Here is a 24050-nt window from a genome sequence, read left to right as displayed (position 1 = left end):
CTGAGGCAGGAGAATTGCTTGAATACTGGAGGTGGAGGTTGCAGTGAGTCGAGATTACGCCACTACACTCCAGCCTGGGTGACAAGGTGACACGAGCATTTTCGCTTTTTTTCCATCTCAAAAAAAAAAAAAAAATTGACTACTAGTTCCAACTCCAGAGTCAGTGGAAGAAAGTGGGTATGGTATTACTGGTTTATAATGGTAATGAAAATTACCATACTTCTTTCACTTTTCTTTACTCAATTGTTACTTTGAGGATGTATATTATTAATAAATATGTATTCAGACATGATCCTTATACAGTCTGTAAATTTCTAAAACATCTTAAAAATAAAAATAATGATATGACTTTGATAAAATATTTTTAAAGATAACGCGATCAGTTTCTTTTTAATCTTTGTTTCAGAATTAACATGGTATAATGTTACCAGCTCAATTCCAATGATGAAATTGAAACCAGACCAATTGTCCCAAAGAACTGATATTTTTAGTCTTTTTAAATAAACATAGAACTTGAACCTCCTATCTTAATGCTTGAAACTTATATTTGTCTTATCTGAGTCCCTTCCTCAGGAAACCACTCTAAGTCTTCCCAAGTAGTATCAAGGGACTGAAACTCACCAGATCACCACATTCAGACACTGGAAAGACACCCCTTTATTTCATGGTTTCCTTTCCCCTCCCTAGTTCCTGTTTACCTGCATGTGGTTACATTCCTTCCTGGCTGCATAAACCCCCAGTTTTGGTTGGCCAAAGAGATGGGTTTGAGACTGATTCCTGTTCTCCTCACTGCAGCACCCAAGTAAAGCCTTCTTCCCTGGCAATATTTGCTGTCTCAGTAATTGGCTTTCTTTGCAGTGAGTAGCAGAACCTAGGCAATACACTGGTGTTTTGGTAACAGAATCTGCATTTTAAATGGTTAGCAAATGTCTAATTTTTATTTTCTTCATGTGATACCAGAGGTTTAAGTAGTTTTCAATAATTTAAGCATTTATTACATAGGCAATTCAACCATGTGAGCAAATAGCTCATTCACATATAGACACTTTCTAAAATGTAATCTTAGCATTAAATCTTAGTGATTTAATGGATAGACCTATTGTCTTGGGTTGAAACCTCTAGACTGTACAGAGAACTATTTCTTTTTCATACCAGGTCTAGGCAAGGCTTGAAAATATAAAGCGTGTTATAATGTATCCTCTGACATCAAGGAGTTTAGAAGAGATTCAGTGAAAATCCATTAATGCTGTTGAGTTGCATGTGACTGTAACAAGTAAGTGAATGGCATAAACATACAACTGAACTACATTGATGATCACTGTACTTTGATTAGATTACACTAAGTGGAATAACTAATCTCCCTTTGGAGTAAGATATATAATATTAGTATTTTAATTGTATCCCTAAATGTTGAAAATTGAGCCAAATGAGAAGTAATATTTATCAGTCTTGAGATACTTGATTTTTTTGGCAGAATATCAAGATTCAGATCCTTTCTTACCCCAGTTTTGACTTTATGATTGAGGGTTGGCTCGTTGACATTTTTGTGCCTCCACTATTCTCATCAATACCAATTTGGATAAACATACCTTGCCTAACCATTTTGCTAACATTCCTATTAAAAGTGCTACTCAGTATATATTAATATACATAACCATAGCTTTATTTTATGAAATTCACAGTTCAGTATACCTTTTGTAGGAAAAAATAGTTTAATAATTAAATATATTAATAATACCCTTCAGTTTCTTTGACTGATGCAATCTATTATAAAAAATGAAAGTAGTATTAAAAGGAGATTTTTCAGTAGAAAAGTCATTATTTAAACATGCTTATAAGTTTTGGCTCCTTTATATTTTTTAATTTGTGAATTTGTAAAGTTTAAGAAATGATTAAAATTATGAAAATTTAGGTTGTGTACCTTGTATCACAATAAATATAAACTAATGTTTAAAAAATGGCCATCATAGCAACCATACCAAAATATGTGTTTTAAATGGTTGAATTTTTTTTTCAGAATAATACATCTATAAATGGTGTACATAGTAACATTTAAAAAAAATTGTTTGCTGTTTGTCTAATTTTTATTTTCTTCGTCTAATACCAGTGGTTTAAGTAGTTTTCAACAATTTAAGCTTTTATTACATAAACAATTCAACCACGAGCAAACAGCTCATTCACATATAGGAACTTTTTATTTTTATTTTTATTTTTTTTTGAGACAGAATCTCACTCAGCCGCCCAGGCTGGAGTGCTGTGTGCAGTGGCGCCATCTCGGCTCACTGCAACCACCATCTCCTGGGTTCAAGCGATTCTCCCATCTCAGCTTCCCGAGTAGCTGGGATTAGAGGTACCCGCCATCATGCCCTGCTAATTTTTGTATTTTAGTAGAGACGGGGTTTCACCATATTGGCCAGGCTGGTCTTGAACTCCTGACATCAGATGATCTGCCGACTTTGGCCTCCCAAAGTGCTAGGCTTACAGGCATGAGCCACCACGCCCAGCCCACATATAGGAACTTTCTAAAATGTAATCTTAGTCTTTTTTTCTTCATATGTGTTCCTTATAATGTAGTTTTCATCAAGTATACAATGTATTTTTTACTCTATTTTAGAAAATAATTTTTTCACTAATATGTTGTAGTAAAACTTTAACAACATGTCAGAACAAAATGAAATATAAATAAATACAAAATCCGTACATATTAGTTTATCTTATTTGCAATGACAACTGATTAGCCACACTTGAAATCCTGGGAATCACTCTAAAGATTTTCTTTTTCTTTGCTTTGCACAATAAGGTGTATAATTCTACCCTACAAATAGAGAACCTTACATTCAAGTAGGAAATGCATTAACAAATAATTGAAATACATTCTCTTAAGTTCTATATCAAAATATGTGTGTGTATATATACATGTGTTTTTGTGTACATAAGCACGTATGCATGTATATATAAGACTACGCACACGTAGGGGAAGTTATACACAATGGTTGACATAAAGATACAATCATAAACAAAGGTGAAAATGATCAATTATAAATGAAACTGTGGCTGGTTCGGTGCTTATATCTGTAATCCTAGCATTTTGGGTGTCTGAGGTGGGAGGACACATTGAGCCCTGGAGGTAGAAGCTGCAGTGAGCTGTGGTCCCACTGCACTGCAGCCTGGGCCACAGAGTGAGACCTTGTCTCAAAACAAACAAAAACAAATGCCTGGAATAATGAAATAGGATGCTTTATTTAGGTAAATATATACAGTTAACCCTTGAACACTGGTCTGAGCTGTGCAGGTCAGCTTATATGTGAATTTTTTTTCAACCAAACACAGACTGAAAATGTGTTCGCCAGATGAAAAACTTAACACACGCTGAGGGCCAACTTTTCGCATATTGGGTTCTCACTGGGCTGACTGAGGGACTTGAGTACGTGTGGATCTTGGTAAATTTGGGAGGTCCTGGAACCAATACCCCATATATATCTAGGGATTAATTTACTGTGACTAGCAGAAGGGCTAATAATAGGCTACTGAGTTTGAGATAATAGGAAGGAAAAAGTCGCATTGGTCTTATAAAGAAGTATGAGATGCAGAGCTACTGAAGAATTAAATTAATCTTATGCTTCTATAAGATTTTTAAAACATTATTATTACAGAGTTTAGGGCAGGTTACAAGGAGGGTCTAACAGGGGCAAGAAGACAATTTAAGAGAGATCTTTGCAGTAGCCAAAGTAGGAAAAGATGGATCTGAGCAGTAACTGTGCCCACTCAGAAGTGGCAACAAAAGTAAGAACTAGGAGACATCGCTGACAGAATACAGCATCAAATGAAACGTGGAGTTTGAAAAAGAGGCAGGTCGTGTTTAATATTAACATTTTCATGTTGTTATTAATAAAAACAAAAATTGTAGAAGCATAACGAGATGGTAATGGGGGAAACCTAAGTACATATTTTTAGTAGATTTGAGAAGCTGTGTCAGTATAAGTGTAAAATACAGGGCTTAGTAAAACAGACATCAGCTTAAATAACAAAAATAATGAACCTTCCCCTGTGTCATTTTGGGTATGTTACTTAATTTCTCTGGGCCAAGTTTCATTCATTGTATAATGGGACAATAATTGTATAAAGGGACAATATTACTTATTGTTTAGTTAGTTCTGAAAATTAAATGTTACAGTATAAAAAAGGTAATGTTAAAATGGCACCAGGCCCGTGGGAAACATTGATTAATGTTGAAAATTATTACTATCTGTTAAAAGTAAATTCCAATAACTACCTCATTAGGTGGTTGGGTATATCTACAAGATACTGTTTTAAAGCTGTCACACAGCCTGACACATATTATGTGCTCTTTTTTTTACAAACAGTAGCTGCAGTTATTATGGGTGTCAAAATATCTACATGGAAACAGAGTTGACATGTCTGTATGAAGTCTCTAAAAATATCCATGGTAGAAATACAGATTAATATTCTGTAGGTAGCTGTTAGAGGAAAGAGTGCCTAGATTATATCACTTGGTGAAAAGATAAAGGGCAAATCAAAGGTAGAATCTTGAATAAACACCAAAAGGTTAAAAGAAAGATAGAGTAAATATATTTGGTGAAGATAACTGCCTATAAGCAAATTAGTATTCTATATACATGGTATGTTGCAAACAATGTACTGTGGGGTCTGGGGCATACTTCTGCAGTAGATATAGGACTGGACACGCTATTCTTGTGAGTAGGGAAAGACAATTCATGTCAGTCACACTCGTTTGTATGATTACATTTGTCACAAACACAATTTCAGAGCTTTTTGAATTTTAAAATTGTGGAAAAGAAATTGAAATGCTGATATTCAGATAGGACTGCCAAACATGGTAGGAAAATAGCACATAAAATTTGCCTACTTATAAGTCAACTAAAAAGGCTTTCATGGTACCTGAAAAATAGGTCAAGACTAAGGCAAAGAGGGCGAATACCAGGAAACTTTGACAGAGGAAACTATCTGGAAGAAAGAAGAAATAGGACAATGGTAGCTGAAATCATGAGTAGAAACAAAGACTGAGTTTTGTTTAAAAAAGCTAAACACAGAGCAGTAACAGGGAGGTGCCAGAGAACAAGTTCATAAATAATGGTTAATAAAAATAGCTAAAAATATAACCCTACAACCCCTATTCCAGATAAAAGAGAAAAAATTAAACACAGCATTCTTAAAATGAGCATAGAAAAGAATAGAAAATGATTTATCTATTCTTCTTTATTTTCAGTCACATAATCCTAACGATCCTGTAGTTAGTGTGAAAGCCAGACCTTTTTTTTTTTTTAAAGATCTATCAGTTGGAAATGTCCATATTCAAAATATACAAAGTAAGACTTTCGTAATGTTTGATTTTGTAATAGCCTGAGAATGGTTCAGTGTGTATTTACTTTCAGGAAAAGAAGGGGAGAGTGTAACTGAAATTTTACTCCATTTAATCCTTGGTTCCAAATAGTCATTTGGTTGCCAAGAAAATGAGCTCATTTTTCTTCCTCATGACTTTGTGTTTGCTCTCCTTTACTCTGTGAACATTTTAATAATAGGAACCTTGTTGATCTGGGTTTTTTCTAATAAGCATTTTAGCTGCATATTTTGCCTGCCTCAGCGGAATAAATTTTCAGGAAAAAATTTGAGCTGATTAGAAGAAGAAAATAATTTGTAAGGATCTCTCAAAGCTGTATTTGGACTTCTGGAAAGTCCTTCTTTGTGGGGAGTATAATGGTTTATATACGTCGTCATTTTTAAATTTATTTTACATGAAGTAGTTGCCACGTACAATTACAGTTGCAAATGATTCTCTTAACACTCTATTAAGTCAAGTAATATGCATAAACAAAAGTGATTCACAGGATTTCACTTTGTTTTATAGAAATCATGGCCATTTCAGACAATGATGTAGAAATTAAATTTAATATAAATTTTGGAAAAATATTTGGGGCTTAGGTGAGAGTAATAATGATGTGTCCAAGATTTAGGTCCATGCTATCTTAGGGAACACGAGAATGATAAAAATGCTTTACTTAGTATTCTGGTGCATATATCCTAATATTCTTTCCCCCAACTTTGAAATTATTTTCTAATGCACTATACTTACTATATTTAACTTTGTTATTCAGTGTATCTTATACTTGTGAAGTATTGTGTGTGAGTTTGCATGCATAATGATCTCTTAGTTTTTTAAGATTAATCAAATGATAATAGTTAAGATTTCTTTGGGTGTTCAATTTATTTTTAGTGCAAGTTTTGAAGTTACACACATTATGTGGGAAAGGCTCCACTGATTACTTTTCTGAAGGAAATTTTGTTGCAATACAATTTAGGTATTAATATTGCATATTACTGAATGAAGTCCTGGATGAATATATACCTGCATTGATTGTCATGAGAAATATTAGAAATAATCGTCACCACCCAATGAAGGTTTTTGTGTTCAAAATTCTTCACAGTTTCCTGAATGGATCTTTATATTCTCAGAATATGACCATCACTAGAATTAGTTGCACGGAACAACAAACATTATGAAAAGCCTAACCGTCACACCATTTACAAAGCAAACATGAAAATGATGTGAGATATGTCAACATACAAAGCACAGATGGTGACTGGGTGCCAACATTTTAAGTGATCCTTTTCAGTTGATCATGCATAATTTAATATGTCAGTCATTTAAGGCTCAATAGGAAACAGCAAACTTGTGGGAAGTAATTCAAAACAAACCTCTTGGAGCCAATATTAACAATAAGCAAACTACAACACAGCAGGCAAAAACTATTATTGGATGACTTTCCTGCATTTGGCTTTCCATTTGAAAATTCTGTATTACTCTTTTCCTATTCCAAAGTGACCCAGAATTCAAAGAATGTAATGTAGTTTTCATTCATTTTGATGAAAGTTAGCTTCTTGACATTAAAGTATTTTTGTAGTAGCCAAATGCAGATATAAATGGAAGAAACATGAAAAATATGATGATTTTCCTACATATGTAAACCTTTATTGAGAAAATATTAATAGATGTGTATAAAGTGAAAACTTACAAAACCTGTAGATATCATTAAGCATTTCTTTGTTGATAACTGTTACTACATTTTTAGTTTCAAGTAATGTTATTCAAATGATTTTAGAGTTAAGTGAGATGTGGACAGTGTAGTAAACTTAGCTGTTTTCTAGATTTTTAATTTACAAAAGTATTTTAGATTTTTTAAAATTAAATTTACCTGTTCTGTTCATTGTTGTGTAAAACTGGTAGGTATATGCTGACACAGTTTTATTTCTCTACTCAAGTTAATTCTACTATAAAAGGTAGTGTGATTAACTAGTGATACATAAATTTACATTCATATAATCATTTTTAAAGATATTGGAAGAAGAAAGAATAAGAGACTTCAATATTAACAACTACACTTAGCCAATAAAGCAGTTATGCTGTAAGGACCGAAAAATATTAAGGTGAATTTTTAAAACTATAGGGAAAAAAGCGCTCTGCCAGACCCATTAGATGAAACTATAGCAGCACAAAGCGGTAGTGTAAGAGGTTTGCATATGTTCAGGGAAATCCCTAGCAGGAAGAGACCTTCAAAAGCACTGAACATTTGAACTGCTTTCTCACCATAAGTTTCCAGTAATTGTGGCTGGTGGCCCAGGATATTAGATGGTCAGCCGGGCCACCTGCACTTGTCATTTATGTAACAAACCTGCACATTGTGCACATGTGCCCTAAAACCCTAAAGTATAATAAAAAAAAAATAAATAAATAAAAAATAAATAAAAAAGAGTAACTGCAAGCCTGGCTAATATCGAAGTGTTGGAAAAATCAGGTATAAATAACAAATGTAAAACAATGTTAAATCTCCTTTGCTTTGGCCCGTGTATATCTTAGCTACTTTCATCTTTCCTATATCTATTATGTTAATATAAGTATAGCTTTTCAATTACCATCACGTGCAAGTAAAATAAATAGCATCTCCCTTTCCCACAAACCTATAGAGTGTTGAATACAGAGATGAACAATATGAATGAAAGAATATCTGAATAGGCTACATTTAAATATGGGAAATATTGAAATTCACCAATTTGTAGTAGAACATTATGATTTGAACAATATGGAATTCAGATGCAAATATAGCTCTGGATATATTAAAATTTTAATCCTATTTCAATAAAAAATATGATATTTAATACATGTCACAAACCATACATTAAAAGATTCGAAGGTGATAATGTCAAAACTGGAGATTGAGAGCTGGAAAGAGTAGAGACTTCCATAATGCTATTTTTGTTGGTTTTTTTTTAATTTCTGTGTAGCTTTAAAACTGTATTTGGAAATTAGAACAAATTCTATTTAAGCAAGGAAAATGGTTGAGAAAAGCAGAGTCAGTTCGCTTTACTTTCTTCTTTCTTTCTACATTTTTTCCATTTGTCACTAAGTCAGAAGCAAAGCCAAACAGAAGGCTCAGGGTAAGCTGTGTTTTGGAAATTTTGACAACAAAACACATAAAGCACATGTTCTTATGAGATTTCAGAAAAATGTAATCTTTTACTATAGTTATTTAAATGTAGCATTTATAATTAAAATTAACTGACAGCATTCAGATTTTTTAGGGTGTATTTGGGATCAGGGACAGCAAAGAACAACATTTTTAAAATTCTTAATTTCCTGGGAATAATAAAGTATATATTTTTATACAAGACTATGTTCTCTGAAAACATAATATAATTGTAGTATGTATTTAATAAAATACATACTGAATTTGTTTATATATTTAATATATATTTGTTATCAGTGCATATCATATCCTTTTAGTATGTTTATTTTATATATACCATATATGTCCTCTTATAAATATGTACTTATTATAAATATATCTGTTCTCTTAAAAGTTTGAACCAGCATATTAAAATGTTGAAAAAACCTTACAATTAAGAAAACTGCTTAAATTTGTTTTACTCATTATTTCACACATATCTTTATGTGTTTTTCTTTTCAACGAAATAGCTATTAGAATATCTGAAAGATTCAATTGTGAATTAAAGTAAAAATATCTGTGATTAGTTTGGTTTTGTAGATGTTTAGTTTGGTTATAACATATTGTTGTTGCTTCTGAGAGGTTGACAGGTGTTATCACAAGCTTCACACTCTAAATAATTATCTCCTGGTGTCCAATATTAAGGGAAAAATATTTAATAATAATTGAAAGCTGAATATAATTATTTCTGCTAGATAATGAGCATCCTAGCATAATAATTGGAATTTTTTTTCCTGAGTTTTAATTCTCTTCATCAAGAAAAGAAGCTAATTTTTAAAACTTTTAGCAAGTATTTATATTATACATGCCATGGGTATATACATTTTCCCCAAAAATAAATGTCTGATTTTATCAGTCTGATTTCACACTGCTGATAAAGACATACCTGAGATGGGATAAATTACATAGGAAAGGAGGTTTAACGGACTCAATTCCACGTGGCTGGGGAAGCCTCACAATCATGGCAGAAGGCAAGTCTTACGTGGCAGCAGGCAAGAGAGAGAATGAGAAGCAAGTGAAAGGAGTTTCTCCTTATAAAACCATCAGATGTCGTGAGACTTATTCACTACCATGAGAAGGGTATAGATGAAACCGCCTCCATGATTGAATTGTCTTCCACCGGGTTCCTCCCACAACACATGGGAATTATGGGAGCTGCAATTCAAGGTGAACTTTGGGTGGGGACACAGCCAAACCATATCACCAATTAAAGTGAGTTTGCTATTGTTAGCATGAGAGCCATAGAATAACTGTCTTTTCCCATAGCTGCAGCAACCTGGGATTTGATATCAGAATTTCCACAATGACCTTGTGGGCTTTTTCTGTGGACCATACCCATAAGGGAAGAGTATGTTCAACCACAAATTACATCACCTGAATGGCATAATACCATAGGCTCCTCAAAGTGTCCGAATATCTGCTATACAAATTGCCCCCACATTTTAATAATTGTTATTAGGATAAGTGTCCAAATATCGTTTTAAAAACAGAAAAGACAACATCATTCATTATAGTAGTTTTATGTGTACATTACACACCTAGGATTGTGCATTTGCCTCACTAAACCATTATTTAAGAAGTTATTAATTGAGACTTAGGAGTTAAATAACATGCCAAGTGATACACACTAGCCAGCTGTTAACCTGGGATTTAAACTAGAATTCTAACTTTGAAGCCTGTATTATTATTCTGCATTGTTCCATTACATCATATTTTATCAATACTATTGTTAAGCAGAACAATACTAAGTGACAATTAAATTAGAAAGACTGAATAGAAAATGAAATTTCTACTGGATTTACTGAAAATAAAGATGCTAAGAAATGTTACTACTTTTTTTTGAACTAAGGAGAATTTTAGGATAATAAGATCCAAATCCTTTTTTTATGAAAGGGAAACTTAAAGTATGTGTGGCTAATTCCAAACTGCACAACAACAAATAGGGATTAAAACGGATGTCAGTTGACCTCTATCCGCCTTGATAGAAAGAGAAACTACTCTTTAGTTTTAGAGTTATACTCACTCTTCATTTCCCTTTCTCTATTGGAGCATCAGTAACTGTTCTGGCAATAATGCCTTAAATATTGCTTTAAACCTGGCTTCTAACTCACCTCATGAGGATATTTTATCAAAGGGAGTGGGCAGAGGAAGATAGCCAAGAGTGAGTATGGAAGAGAACCAAAGACCAACTTGCTTCTCCACTTAATTTTATGGTAAGCTTAGCCTATCTGTTGACTAAGGCAGTATATGCTATAGAATATACTCAGTCACACTCTCTAATGGTGCCTTGCAGATTTATTTATATTGGCTTCTAATCATGACTATTTTCCCTGCTGGAAACTGAAAGTAGAATTGGCCCTCCTTTCCCAAAGAAGCCCTTTCTGTATTTTTCATACCCAGGGGACTATGGCATGATGGATTCAGTAGATTTCACAAAATAGAAATTGAACATAATCAAGTGAAAAATACAGTCTGCAAATGTGAGAAAATAAATTAGGATAAACACTGGTAAGTTTTACTAGCAGAAATTAGTTATTTTTAGGATCTGATATCAGAAGGGATTCATCAAACTATGAATGAGCAGCTAATCACAAGAGAGCAGAGAAGGGGACCACCTTATCTACTGCATAGATTCTAAACTAAACTTACACATTCTTAGTTTTCATGCAGGTCATTTGAAGAACTTTGTTGGCATAGGCAGAGTGCATCCCCTATACCATTCTTTAGATTATCTCTTCCTGTTAGCTATTAACATGGAGGCCTCATGTTCGAGAGCCATTTGGAATCATTGATTGATACATGAATCAATATAGCCTGGGAATATTATAGGGATCCTCACTAAATATGCACACAAAAAAAGAAACTTCTGTAGTGTTAAGTAGATAAGAGTAGGGTTGTTACTACATCAGTTTATAACATGCTTATACAATGAACTCAACAAAAACTTTCCATTGCCTAACAAAAGCAAGTGAAAATTAATAAGAGATTACCCTAGACATGGACAAATAGTCCCTTTGAGAGGGTACTTGCTTCTATGGTTGGAAATAGGTGTAAACTCAAACACTGAATAAGATTACAACCACCTTACCTAGTACCAGATCATAGACATTCTATTGGCCAAAGCAGAAACCGACCATCACTAGAAACTCTCTGCTGTAAATAGGGAAACAAAAACCAGAATTCTGGATTTAACTCCATGTTGGTCAAAGCAAAAACTGACCATCACTGGAAACTCTCTGCTTTAAACAGAAAAACAAACAAAAAAAAAAAAAACAGAATTCTGGTACCAACTCTCGGTACCCACAAGGAGCTGATCTTAAGCTGACCCTATGTTTTTCAATGAAAATTATAATCACTGACTAGATTAAGAAGAGGACCCAGAGGATCTACAGTTAATTAGCTAGGACAGGATTTTACAAAGACATTCCAAGGAACAAATAGTCCACAAGATGCCTCCAATAAGGCATTTATAGGCAAATACATTTGGGAAATCATAGAAATTCAGAAAGCACATTAGCATATTAAAGTCTCCAGTTAAAGACATCTGTGCAACTTTGCAGAATGTGAGTTTATTTCTAAATTTGTTTGTTCATTGTATTATTTATTTTTGTAAACTTAGTTAATATTGAGTTTCTGGCATTTCCAGAATACCTTTTAGGAATGAAACTAATGTAGAGATCTCTTAGAGTGATGCAGTGGTAACCATGGCTATAGAAAAACACTGTGAAAAAGGAAATGTGTTATATCAAAAAAGGAGAAGTCAGAACAGTAAAGCCACGTCATACCAAGTTGTATTCGCCTCAACACACTAAAGGCGAAACCATGTGATTGACCTAATCCTAGCAGCAATGGTAGTTGCAGCTGTCAATATATGATCTCATCATGGTAGGAATATAAACATTCTACCTTTACACACAGAAATTGATATGAAACCTGGTCATTTGTATGCCTTTAGGTCATTTTTAGAAATTCAGTTATTTATTTTGTCTGATAGGAATGTCTCATGTTGACATTTTTGTCTTTTATTACAACTTAAAACTTCCATTTTCTATACTGAGGTCAACTTGCTTCAAAATAGGAAGCGGCATGAACTACTTTGACTGTGCAAAGGTTTCTTTATAGGGTCTCAAGACAATAGCAAGGTGAGTTTTCTAAATGATAATATGGATATTTAGTGGCATAAGCATTCTTCAAACAAAGATTAAAATACACATGCCAAGAAAGGGAGAAAACACAGTGAGGGAACTAATCAGAAGTACACTGAATTTAGGTTTCTGTTTTTGTGATTTCAAAAATGTACCTTCTAACAAAGCAACAGGAATCTAGCCTTGAAATGCTAATAGGTCTTTTCTGAGTTATTGATAGACAGTGAAAATCTTTTTCAAAAAATAAAAGACACATATAGCTTCTGTAAGATACTTGGGAAAGCTCACAGGAAAATAAGAATATGGTCTTTCTGCAAATAATGACAGCAGGAGCTACTTCTCTATATTACTCACAGATACAGATATAGAAAATCTGGAATAAAATGGCAAAATATAAATAATAATTGTGTAAATAGCATTTTGTATGATTTATTTTCTATATTTTATGTTCTCTATTGCCCCTTTTTCAAGATAAGTACTTATTATTTTGCCAATCATAAAAAGTAGAAAGATATTTTTATACAATTAATTAAGAAAAAAGATGAAAGCAATACAAAATTCTGAGTGGTTTGACAAGATTTTACACAAATCTCAGAACAGATAGATCCAGATGGTTAATATCATGATATTTAACATTTCCATATAAACACATTTTATTTATTATTTGGGAATAAATAATGAGATCCTCAGCTTTGCCTGTGGAATCAGACCTTGGCAATCAGCGCTAGTTTACTTTCTAAAACAAACATCTGTTTTTTCTCAGGTTACCACAGAATCAATTTCAAACAGTCACCACTGATGAGTGGACAACCTGCTATTTCCTTGACTGGTTTCAAATTATTGTAGTCCTTTATAAACTTCTTTTTCTTCAGCTGCCTGTGTTATTGCCAAATTCCTTAAGAAGTTTCTGCAAGCATCATTGTCCAGCAATGTCCATTAGAAAATGCAGGATGTTAGGAATGCTTTAGGTTGATAATCTGCCTTGAAGCAATCCTGGATCATGTCAAGAAGATCCGATTTCAGCCAAGATAGGAAGTTGAAAATTCTCAGCTAGAATTGATCATGAAAGTGTATTAGTTTAGCAAAATGCCAATCAAATGATGCAGGCAGAGATGAGCTAGAGAGGCTAATGAGGAAAGTGAGCACATCTTTGGCACACTAACAGATAGCATATTGTCCTGTGGCTTCCAGCTCATACTTTCTACTTAAAATAAAATTCTCAGACAATTCTTCGGTTGTGATACACTGTGAGCCCAGTGGCAATGGAGTCACAGGCATTACAATTTAGCTTTATGGGGCTAGTCTGTAAAAGAGGGTGAATGACAGGAAGCCAAACCACATACTGACTGATAAGTTGAAGCAGGGTGATCACAAACAAGTCAGGCAGAGAAAACATCACAAAACCCCATTATGTGTCAAGTTGAAGCAGTGTGAGACATTGCTGATGGCTAAGAAGTGACAGCAGGGAAAGAAAAAAAATATATAGTAGCGTGTAAGCTACTGAATAGGGAAAGCTCGATTTGTGCAAAAATGTCATGAAGTCCTTGGGGCAGAGGCAAAAGCCTGCATGATGACAGGTCCTGCACGCAGTGGTCATAGGCAGTGACTAAGAAACAGTGCACAAATATTCTCCTGCCTGAACTGCATTGCAAATAAGAAGTTTATGTTTTCAACCAAGCCCATAGAAAAATATTGACGTCGAATATTTTTAAAGATGGGAGCCTAAAAATGCTATCTTTTGCTGAGTCACACAGAATAGTAATGAATTATAGAGTCGTCATTTAAATTGTAAAGTATGGTTTGTTTGGTATAATCACTGAATTGTTATTCTGCACAATTAGTGAGATTTAACACCTTTAATTGCTTAAATATGTAAATGGAATTCATTCATTTACTGTACAGGTGCACTGCTATGAGAGTTTGCAAAACAGCTGTAAAATTACTGACAGTTAAATGAAAAAATAAAGAACACTTTTACATACCTGTGCTGACATGACACCTCTCCTCTTCTTTCACTGAGATCCACATACAATTCCAGAGACAACACATATCTGTCACTGAAGATATTTTTGACAACCTATCAGAAATGACCTTTCCTGACAACCTGTCTCCAAGAAGCTTCTCCTTCAGGGTTGCTACAATGGCCAATAAGACACACTTGATCCATTGACTTATTTAGGAAGTGGAGTGGACAGAGCTGACTACGTAACAAAAGCTGGGCAAAGTAAAAAGGAGGAATATAGAAAAACTCCAAGATATGATGCTGGGCAAATGTTTAGATGGTGAATCCAAATATAGGTGCGCAATTACTGTAACACATCATTTTAAACCTAACATGCCAGTAGCCTCTTCTCTCTCAACATCACCTTTCTACTACAACATATTCAGAGGGTATCTGGTAGAACTCTGGTTCTATATGTTACTATGTGTTACATAAAAATGTCTTTTGACAGTCTGAAATTATTGTGAAATACTAGGTTATGCAAAGTTAAGCACCTTATAAACAATACTTTAAAGACTTTCCATATTAATGTGTGTATTACTTATCTTCAAGAATGATTATGGGATGCAACTTCCTGACACCCTGATTTGTCTAAATCTTATTTGCTAGTTGAACTCCCCCACAACATATTAATGTGTGCATTATGTATCTTCAAAAAATGATTATAGGATGCAGCTTCCTGACTTGTGTAAAACTTATTTGCTAATTGAACTATCTCATGACATTTTTTGACAAAGTAAAATTGCAGTGAAAAAGGCTTCAATCAACTATTTTCTGTTTAATAATTTAGGGTTATCTGAATATATGTATCTTTCTTTCTCTCGACTTTAGATTCTTTGAGGGGAGCAGTGGGATATCGCCCATCTCTATAATGCTGGGACTTAACATAATTCTTTAACATAGTGAAACTCAATATATGTTTATACAATTAATAAGCAAGTGATGATGATTGTAATTCTAACACTGTATCACTCTCAAATTAATGTGATGCTATTTTTTCCAATTTCTGTCTATTTGGGCATAATTTGATAAATCTTGAAAACATGATCATAGAAACAGCTGGTGGAAACTATATAACATTTGTTCTCTAAAATTCTTGACCCTTGTGTTATCCTGTATACATATCACTTAAAAACTAATATGTATGGATTTGATATCTCCAATTATAGTAATCATACATAATTAAAACACACATGCTTTCTGGGATAGACTTGCTAAATAAATGTGGTTGAAACCTTTAAGGTGACCCAAAATGAGACACATCCTAGTGTAAGCCCATCTTCTTGATCCTGTGACATGCTTCTACTCAAGAGAATATGGTAAAGGTGATGAGCTATCATAGTGATTATGCTCTCTTATATGGTAAAAATGAGATATTTTGTTGACGTTATTAAGTTCCCCAACTGATTGCCATTCAATTAATACAAAAGGAAACTATTCTAGGTATGACTAACCAAATTATACTCTGCCTTTAAAACAAACAAACAAAAAACTAGATCTTCCCTGAAGGCAGAGACTCAAAGCAGCAGAAACTTTCTTTCCACAGCTGGCTTCCAAGAAGCAAGCTAATGTGAACTCTACAACCAAACAAAATAAATTCACTCACCAGGCTGGAGAAATGGATCCTTCTCTAGTCTGGCTTCCAGATAAGAACACAGCCCAGCTGATGCCTTCATTTCAAGTGTTGCAGACCCTGAGCAGAGAACACAGATGTTGATCAGAAATGCCCTCGTGTTGGACTTACAGGAAATGACTGAATAAAATATGGATATTGATTTAAGATGCTAAAGTTGTGGTAATTTATTACACAGCATAAAAAATCGATAATTGAAATTAAAGCTCAGGGAAAAAAATAAGTTTTTGTTTAGTATATGTATGTTCCAAATATTACATGGGGCAAAAATATTTGTTTCTTACCTGAAATTTGAATTTAGTAGATAGCCTGAATTGTATTATTTATTTATTTGTTTGCTTATTTATTATTTTTAAATCTGCCAACCCTACTTGGGAAGTTCTGTTCACATTTATCACTTCTTCAACTCTACAGTTAATTCACTGGTACTTTCCATTTAAAGTTTATTCTGAGAAGAGTAGTAAAATCTCAACAAACTATTCTAGGGGAAAAAATTGAGGCCACAAATTAAGGAATTTTTAGATTCATATACTGTAGACAGCCTGTGTTGCTTTACCATTTTTATCCTAGCCATACCCACACATGCCAATAATTCAAAACAGGGTGTCACTTTTAAACACACACATACACGTAAACACACAGCCATTAAAACACATCCCTAAAACCACATGCTATGCAATAGCTTAGTTCTCTCTAAAGAATATTTTGCAGAATTTCCTTTTACATCAAAACCAGAACAATTAAAATATTTTTTAAAGTCTATATTCATTTAATTTCCAAATTTCTCTTAATGTCACAGGAATCCAAGTAAACTAGTAAAATTATCAATACCAGACTTTTGGATTACAATTGTATTTTCTTTAAACATGGTACCTGCCATTAAGTTCCCAATACATCCTGAGAATTTCTCTATAATGAGGCTATTGTTTTAGACTTTAGATGGCCTTTAAATGAAAAAGTGTTTTAAATAAAAATAGCCCAGGTTTTGATGTCAGTGAAGTTCTGTTTAATCCTATGTTCTTACAGTTGTTCTAAATACAGCTCAATTTTTATACATTCACTTCAGGAGTTTATGTAATATAACTGACAGAACTATGGTTATTAGAGAGAGAAAAGCAGAAAATGGACAAAGGCATGGTGATCATGAGAAATGTGTACAGGCTTGTACTCTGTCAAACGCTTTCACTTATGTATCATCTCTTTTTACCTTACCCAGATGCTATGAGGCAAGTAAGGAAGATGGTATTAACTTCATTTTTCAGAAGAAGAAAATGAAACAGCAAGGTTACATAACTTATGATTTGGCACTTGAACCCACAGCTTCATGTAAATTATTTTTTTCCAATTTATTTTGTCTCAAATACTTTCACTTACAGTATCTCAATTAAGGAAACCCAGTATTTATTTGTAAACCCCTTTCTTTGTGTGATGCTACTTGAGAAGAAAAAAGTAAAAGACAAAATTTACAGACACAAATACTGATTCATAATATTCCATTGATGAATAGGAATTCATGGATAGAGGGCAAAGAGCTAGTTCAAGCAGAAAATGGCTTATATCCTGTACTTCACCAGGGAAGTAATTCTGATCTCGGTTTGTTTTGTTCATTCCTCCATCATTGTAGCATGACTGTGAGATCTCAGATATCCGGCTGTCACAGAGGAAGTGGGAATTTTCAACCATGAATGTCGTCATCTTTTCAATGTGAAGGTTTGCTACTGCCAAATAAGAAACACCATTTTGTTTTCAGGTATGTGAGAGTAAATCATTATACAGAATACCAGATCTCCATATTTTAAAATATGATAATATAAAGTTATTTTATCCTGTAGAGAGACTGTTCATAGTTAAGATCAGTCTAGAGTTCACACTGGTTTAGAGGATTAGATCACCTCTTCTTTCTTCTTTTTTTTCAAGGGTCTATTGAAAAGCTCTCAGTCTAGCTGGGTAGCTCACTCTTTGATGTGTAAATTGTTCTTCTGTTACTGAGACTACAAAGAGGTTAGTTTTACCAAATGTAACCTTTCTCTTCATACACAGTAATGAATGCACATGGACTCTCACTTAAATGTCATTGTCACCCGGATGTTCACATGAGATAGGCAAAAGTAGTTCACGGCAAGGGAAACCACTTCAACCAATAAATATCTGTGATGTATAATGCCACTTTACCCTTCGAAAGAAAGAGGTTTTTTTTACATGTTGGGGATTTTGTTTATTTGGTTTTTTTGTATTATATCCCTTAATCATATACATTTGAAAAATGGCTGTACATATTACAAATGTAATATAATTAATTTTAAATGGAAAACAAACTTCTACCTAAATCATCATTGTGATTAATTTAAACACGGTTAATGCATCATTTGAATTCTAGGTAGTTCCATATACTGTTTCGAGATGTGTCTTAATTTTGTGTCTGTTCAGAAATACTAGAAAAATATTTAAAAGCTTTTTACGTGGCTAAATATAAATATATAAACATATTTTTATTATAGGATTTTTCATTCCAACATTCAGTTTTTAAAATGTCACAAACAATCGTTAGTTTCCTGAGAGATAACCTAATTTGGGCGGTGTGAAATTCATTGGTTTTAGGTTCACATGAATTTCAATGACTTTTTTATTTTTATTATTCATCTCAATTGAGTTTTAAGTTATATTTCCTTTAGTTCTTAGCCTTCAAACTTTAAATATGATTCAATTACCTCAAATTCTGGCAAGGACTAATAATATTACATTCCCATGGGGAACAAACAACCATTAAGTATTGTTGATATATTTTTCGTATGAAAGTAAAGCAGTATAGAATGAAATTTTATTATTAATATCATTGGCAGAATAAATTATTGCCAAGGGTCAAATTATTCTATTTTATATGTAGAATCTAAATTTTGCATGATAATCTTATATTTTGCCTTGTAGAAGTCAGGCTCATTTTCTGATCACAGCTATAAATATTTATCCTTTTTATTTTCCATATTGTGAAGATTTGTTAAACGAAAATAGATTAACTTATTTCTATCTGACCTTATTACAGATATGCTAAGGAAAACATACCTGAAATTTAAATTTGGCATAATTCAGAAGAATTCCTATCTAGAAAAATCAGCAAGTTTTCCTAAATCTTCTGAAGAAAGCTTTCTGATTTTCTTTATTATAGTTTTTTAAATTTTATTTTTTTAAGAAAAGGTAATATAATGCCTATTATGAGCCAGCCACTTTGGAAATATTAACACATTGAATCCAAATAACAACTCTATGAGTACTAACTTATTTTGTAATTGAGGAAACTGCATCACATCAAGATTGGATAACTTGTCTCAAGAGATACATATATGACTTTAAGACAGCACCAATGGAATATTAATGAGGAAGAGAAATTAGAAAAGTTTATTGTCTAGAATTCTCTACACCAGCGTTTCAAAGATTTAGTTCTATATCTAACTTTAAAAAGAGGCTTGAACATGCACATATGTACACACACACAAACACACACACACTCTACAACTTTTATTCATATTTTAAAAACACTATTTAAAATGTGTCCCTTTTATTTGACCAAGGCTTTATTTCTTTCACATAACTCTAAATAATGTCTAATGAGACACTGATATGCACTTCACCTGGCTAGGCCAATGCCACTCGGCTCCACATGTCTCCCTGGACCCAACAATAATGTTGGCCCACAAACTGCCATCCAGTTTATAAATTATAGCCCAACTGTCAGGCTGCATCTAGGCATATGGATAGCAAACTTACACTAGGGAGGATTAAAAATCTTTTCTTCCTGCCTCTGAAATACCCTTGCTTACACTCTTCTAGGAGGAATTCAGCTAATATCATTCTAAATATTAGCTCAGCAATTTTTTAACAGCTGTACCCCTGGATTTTCAGTCTATCCAAATAAACAGAATCAAAAGATGGCTTGTTGAAATTTAATTTGTTCTTGAATCAGCTAAGGAGGTCATTTAAGCATAAAAAACTTTTTCCTAGAACATATCTACAAAACGCAGTCCCACACCACTGGGCACGGGAAAGCTTCTCCATGAGCAATTGGCTCCTTAAGCACAGGAGGGAGTGTCTTGGCCTGAATTCTAAAGTTGAGCTGCCTTTCTTCATCATATTTGGAAGAGGTGCCAAAAACTCTTCATCTATGCTACGTATATTCTGTCTCTATGTATGAAATATTGTACACCAACCAAGAATAAAGTTTAGTATTTCTTTCCTATAATGGATATGAGTTTGCTTTAGAACTTTCTGTTGTGTAATATTCATATATGAGATATGACTTCACAGGAATGGCATAATTTATAGTAAAACCATCACAACCATTGGAACAGCAATAATGTAGAATTGTGTTTCCATAATTCACCACTTTGAATGTGGGTAGCATATTGCATTTTATCAGTGATGACACTCCTTAATAGCCGTTTTATGTAATGAGACCATCTGCCAATACTTTACCAAGCATTCACTACTCTTCTAAGTGTTAAAAAAAAGAAAAAGTACTTAAAATGCTTTTTTCTCTTTTTTTGTCTTTGCTGTGCACAGCTTGTTCCTTTAAAGCTAGGGAATTTCAGAGGTTTGACCTATTTCAGAATATTATTCTCTAGCCTAAGCTCTTTGACTACATCCCTCTTTAGATTCACATCACACTAATTCTGGACAGAGTTTAGTGATCTTTGACATCAATATAATAACCTTTGATGCAAAGAAATACATAATTCTATTCACTAAATTACAACCAATTACATTTAGACCTTTGACCCAGTTAATGACTTTGAGATCAAGCAAAACAATTGGAGGAACGGAACACTTTCTTGATCATTGCCTGCAATTTTCTATGAATTGAAAATTTTACAGTGAGCTAATTGGTGGTGCACTGACTTCCTCCTAGAACTGAGAAACAAAGATACATTAAAATAGTTTACAAAAATTGTATCATTAAAGAGTACAAGATTATAAAAAGATAGAAGACATAAGTTATATAATACGCATTTTATGTAAAGATAGTATCATAATTACACACTTTTTATTAGAAACTGTAAGTGAATTTACTTTGCAGTTTTCCTGTTAGTTAGGATTCAAACTTCTTTTATGTCCTAATTTATGTCTTATAACTAGACTAGAAATTTAAAAACAGTCATACACAGCAAAATGACATTTATGTAAAATACAGACTGCATATACTCATAAGATTATGATGGAATTGAAAAATTCCTATTACCTAGTTATTTGTGTTATAGTTGCTTACTATATTCAGTACAATAACATGCTGTACAAGTTTGTAGCCTATAAACAATAGGTTATACCACACAATCTAGGTGGATAGTGGGCTATATCATCTAAATATAATAAGCAATAGGTTATACCACACAAATCTAGGTTTGTAGAAGGCTATACCATGTTTGTTGGTGTAAATACACTCTGTGATGTTTGCACAATGATGGAATAACCTAACAATGCATGTACTCTCATCATTAAGCAATGCATGACTGTATGTTTTTTAGTTTATTTTTCGTGCTATAAGAAAATATCACATGCTGATTAATTTCTAAATAATAAAAAATTATTTCTTAGAGTTGTGGAGGCTAGGAAGTCAAAGATCAAGGTACAGACATTGGTGAGGGCTGCTCTCAACTTCCAATATGGTGCTTTGTTGCTGTGCCTTCGTATGGCAGGAGGTGGAAGAAGGTGGAAAAGATAGCACTCTCTTTTACCTCCAGCCCTCTTATTAAAGTGCTAATCCTATTCATGAGGGCATAGCCATAAAGACATAATCGCCTCTTATTGGCCATATCACTTAATATTGTTGCACTGGAAATTAGGTTTCAACATGAATTTTGGAGAGGACGTCATTATTCTACCATAGCATTCTGTCTTATAGAAATCATACCCTCTTCAAAGTTGCCATTGTTTTAGAATACATTTAACATGTTATCTGTAAAGAGTATTAAGATTTTTCTTCCTGAGCATTACCTTCCTTTTTTAATCAAGATAAGAGGGAAAAAATGAATGTTTAAATTCAGGTAACAGATTGCCAAACCAAGAAATGTTTTCTTGTGCAGAATATGAAAAATCAAGCTAAGACAAAAATAGAGCAATTATTTGAAATGGAGGAACCATTTTAGAGTGAAGATATTAGCACCAACATAATAAACCTTTGAAGATGTTTGTTTATTTTTTGGTTCAGTTAAAACTCTGTTCTATAATAGAATAGAAACTGTGTCCAACTCTTTATGGAACTATTTTTTCCATTCACGATAATTACTATTGAAAGTATTTCATTCATCCAAGCAACTATATCTGTAAGCCATGGGCAATAAAAGTTGCCAAGGATTTTAGGCTAAGATCCAATGTATATTTATCTGGAGTTTTGAGAAACTCCTGGAAACTAGGCCATTCTCATGTTATGTATATTAACAATAGTTTCCCATAGAGGATCCTAGAATAAGATTGTTCCCATGAGTTATACTTAACAATGTTTCCCACATGCAGAGCTTACACTACATATGAAATGAAAAACTTGAAAATAAGTACAAATAACCTCATTCTGAAAGGTACTTTAATGAATCTGTGAATGTTGTTATTAATTTTATTGTGTTAATTTCTAATATGAATGCATACAAAATTATAGGTATGTTAGCAATTCAATTTTGAAATCAGATAGCTTTATTTTTCACAAAAGGAGATATGCAAGTAATCACAATCATATAATATTTATTTTATTGACTATGTATTTCTTTAGAAATAGTGTGCTTATGTAATTTCGCTACAGATCCATTTAAAACCATTTTATAGTATTCTCTAACATAAAATCAGTTGGTATAATTTCTATTATTGTATTTTTAAATTTTTACCTATATGTGTTATTTATATTTATGTAATTATTTTAATTTTATTACAATTTTTCTATGCTTTTGTGCAATTTAGATCTCCTTCCTAAAATGTGTGTGTGTGAATGTTTATCTGTATCCATCTTGCAAGTTAGATCCTTAGTTTAGCTTCTCCAATTTCTGTGTCACATAAATCTATGTCAAGATCGATGCTATCTAAAGGTGGGACAGTGATTTATTTACATTACTAGTTAAATAGACCATTTTATTTTTAGTCAGCTCTTTTTGTACATGTGATGTTTATAAATCCAAGGTATCAATGGCTCAAGTACAAAGTCAATTACAAAAAACAATTTAAGACTTCCGATATGTGAGAAGTAGGGGAATGTTTGAAGACATTAATATTTGTAAATAATTATATGCTGGGCACTCTGTAAGTACTCTATTGTTGCTATTTATTGTTAATTAATTTTTCAAAAATAATTATTGTGTACCTACCTTTTTATCAAGTATATTTAACATTACACATATATACAAAGGCTGTAGCTTCATGGGATTAACATTCAAATAAACAATCCAGAAAAATCACTTAAACTCACTAAGATTATTAATAGACTGGGTCATACTATTAGGACTAAATACAATATATAAGTGCAATTTATATAACTGTATGTTTTCATTGCCTGACAGCCTTCTAGGAGCTAGAGATAGAACAGGAAGAGAAAGGCAATGATAGGGCTATGCTTACAGGAAAGACTAATCAAAGGGCAAAGAGCAGGGGCAGCTAATCTGTCTAAGAAGGGATGAGGTGAAGGTAATGCCATGGAAGGTTTTCCACAAGAATTGATATCTAAACTGACAGTTGAATTATGACTAATCGGAGTTAGTCAG

General features: G+C 33.0%; 1 long non-coding RNA gene across 1 annotated transcript in view; it reads left to right on the top strand.

The window, feature by feature from the left end:
- LOC129463678 (uncharacterized) overlaps positions 1-24050 on the top strand; it is a 193513-nt gene that overhangs the window by 164201 nt on the left and 5262 nt on the right. The window contains exon 2 of the long non-coding RNA XR_008651276.2: positions 17945-18070. This is a non-coding gene — a long non-coding RNA (uncharacterized lncRNA). The remainder of the gene's footprint in view (positions 1-17944; positions 18071-24050) is intronic.

This window comes from Symphalangus syndactylus, chromosome 15, assembly GCF_028878055.3.
Source record: "Symphalangus syndactylus isolate Jambi chromosome 15, NHGRI_mSymSyn1-v2.1_pri, whole genome shotgun sequence".
In the NCBI taxonomy this organism is placed as follows: domain Eukaryota; kingdom Metazoa; phylum Chordata; class Mammalia; order Primates; family Hylobatidae; genus Symphalangus; species Symphalangus syndactylus.
This window is presented reverse-complemented; position numbering and strand designations above follow the sequence as displayed.